Raw genomic sequence first — 3,250 nt, 5'->3', positions numbered from 1 at the left:
ACACTCTTTGTTTATCCGTTTAGGATATACACACAGCTTTAGTGTCATACTGCTAAGGACTTCCACTAAGCAAATAATGGCTATATACAATCAACTATTGGGTATAATAATGCTGACCATAACAGTCGTTACTAGAGCCACTGAAGAAACACATACAATATCTAAAACTGTCAGAAGTGACATCTGCAAATAAAGTCACTTGCATTCTTACATATTTTGAAACACTTGCATAAAAATGTCACATATTTCACCACGGAAATGTTACAAGGATGACAGGACTACACAAAAAACCAGCTAGAAATGCATAATAGCAAGAAAATGTTTTTCTTTATGTGCCTATACACATGCAAAACAAAAAAAGCTTCCGAGCCTTATGCTGAAAACAGTCCAAATGTATCTTAACGCAAAAACCCACAAACCTACAAACCCAGGATAATTTTTATAACATTGGAAACCTAACTTTATCTCAGCATTTAACACTCTCCATAACTGAAAATGCATGACTGCACATGTCTGTATCTTCTTGTAGGTACATAAGGCCACAAATCCTTTCTCCCTCATTCTCTGCTCTCTGAGAGAAGCTGCTATTGTCTTGTTTATTGTTATAACCATCTGCAATCACGACATTTGTGTGCCATTTCAAGTACTAAAATAGTAAGAAGACACTGAGCTCTAAGCTATTGCTCTCCTTACAGCTGACTTGTTGGGCCAGAAAGAAGTTGGGCTGGAGATCAACAAAAAGCCCGAACAGAGAGAGGGAGACTCACAAATAGAGAAAGGCACTGTTGTTTCTAGCCCAAATTTGTTGTAAAGCATTAATCAAGAAACAAATCATCAGCAGATGGATACCATCGAATGCATTACACGTATGTCTGTCAGCAAGACGCTGGCTATGTTAGCAACTGCCTCATCCTATAGCCTTGAACTTTAATTCTCATGTGGTGGTGTACTAAGTCTATAGCATACAGTTATTAACAGCAGACTTGGAAAATATAGATAATGCAACACCAAAGCTATTTGCCCCATTTAATGACATTCAGAAAAATACGTTGTACGGCAACAAAATCACAAATTGCTTTATATATCAATCACAAAGCACTCCTTCGTGTTTTACCCAAGCAGTTGGGTTAAAATAAAAAATGGGGCAGAAAAAGATCATACTCAGGTTGTGATTACAGCTAAGGAACTAGAAAGTTATTTATTTGTAAATGCTAGTCTCTTGAAAGGAAGTTTCATAGACATTGAATTAAATAATTATCTAACATAAAGGAGACATTATACTTGCAACATGTAAATATTGACTGACTTAGCTAATGAGTGGCTGTGTATAAACAACCTCCTTTTTTTTCAGCTGGAGTCTAGAGCAGACAGGTTTGTATATTTTACAGTCTCTTGTATCTGAGCCAACAGCAGATAGTGCAGGAGATCAAAGCCTTGATACAGAGATGCCAAGCAATTTGTGTATAAATGTGCTCCTTAAAAAGCGATAAGAGCACAAAAGAAGTTTTAAGATACTTTCACCACAATTTAAATTATAAAGAGCTAATTACTCTGATGAGCTGTGTTAAAGTTGTACCCGATGCTAAAAATATACCAACAGAATCCAAGTCCAAAAAAATTAGTTATATTTTTTCCACAAGATTTGTAAATGAGAAGATATTTTACATTAAAAGCAGCCACAATTTATTCTGTTCTGAACAGGAATATTTCATTTAACTTCTTAATTATTTCTTCAGATTTTATGTAATGGGTGAGGACATAATTTTGTGTGCGTAATTTAACGGAGATATTTGAGGAGTCTAGCAAGAAAAAATGCCTTCAATGGCCATAAGATGCTAGTAATGTCTGCTCAATTAAAGTCATTATTAACACATTAAAGTCATTATTGACACATAGAGTGATAACATTCAGCCCAAGACTCAAGCATCTTCATGGTTTCTATTAAAGTTACACTGTCTAATTTAAGAACCAGCCGCGCGTGTTATGCCTCCATAAATCATGAAAAATAATGTCAATTAAAAGTATATAAGGAGTAAGATATATTTTACAACCGGCTTGCTGGGACTGTAGAATTATAGGAAGTATTGCACTACAATGCCTTCAATAATTTGAAAATATGGTTTACTCTTTGATTCCTATATATTATTTGAAGGGTTAAATTGTGGGCAAAGGTATTTTCTACTTACACAACAAAATACTTGGCTTCTTCACTTTGTATTACGCAATAAAAGACAAGTCAGAAGTACAAACATAACACTCACTATGGCTCTTGGAAACAAACATCGTAACCCTCCCTCTTGACTTTTTTTTTCCCTCACACTGTATCAACAAAATTGGCTAGAACAAAAGGGAAAGGTGAATGACATCTAAACAACAGACTCTTACTTGCTGCTGTGTTACTAGGAGGCACAGAGGCTGGAGAGGAATCGAGAGAGAAAGTCACCTCTTCATGCAGATGTATTTAAAAAAGAAAAACCAACAACAGAGAAAAAGTAGCTTCTTGCACTAATTCTGCTCAGTTACAAATGATACAAGGCAACAACCTACCAGGCTCACAGTTGAGTTTGGGCTAGACTTGTATCTGATTGAGTTGTGTGATGATTTTTAAGATGGGGATGGTTTTTTAACAACATACTCCACGTTGTGTAGCTCGCTGTTCTTGCATTACAAGATCAGCCTGGGTATAAAAGGCAGCCAGGGGGTGACACTTCGCCTGTATGTACAATACTGTTAGCAAAAGCAAAGCAGACTGGCTGCAGGAAAGAAGGAAAGACCCAAGAAGGGGTGGGTAATTCCGACTTCTGCCTATGTGTATATGCACGCATTTGTGCATGCATGTATGCACACACACGTGTTTCTGCAGAGCACTGTGAAAAGAGTGTTGTAGTGTCTAGAAATGCACCCACTCCGGCTTTAATCTGACTAACTCAGGCAAGGAAAGCAGTGGAATTATGCAATCCAGCAACCAGAGTACATCCCAGACACAGACATCTGAGCAGAAACACCTGCAGAGCTCTGTGTTGAACCTCCTGCTGCCATCGCACCTTTGACTACAGCGCAGACGTATTTGCTCTGGCGGCAGTTTCTCAAGCGTAGGCAGAAAGCTACACCACCACACCCGCTGCCCTCTCATTCAGCTCATCTCTCTCCTCTTTCTCTGTGTTTTGGGGAAAATATGAACATAGACATAGCCATGGAGTATTTTACTTAAACGTAATGACACAGGCCTAGAAAATTAATTTTAATATTC

This window comes from Cuculus canorus, chromosome 5 (assembly GCF_017976375.1).
Source record: "Cuculus canorus isolate bCucCan1 chromosome 5, bCucCan1.pri, whole genome shotgun sequence".
NCBI classification, from domain to species: domain Eukaryota; kingdom Metazoa; phylum Chordata; class Aves; order Cuculiformes; family Cuculidae; genus Cuculus; species Cuculus canorus.
Note: the sequence above shows the minus strand (reverse complement) of the source record.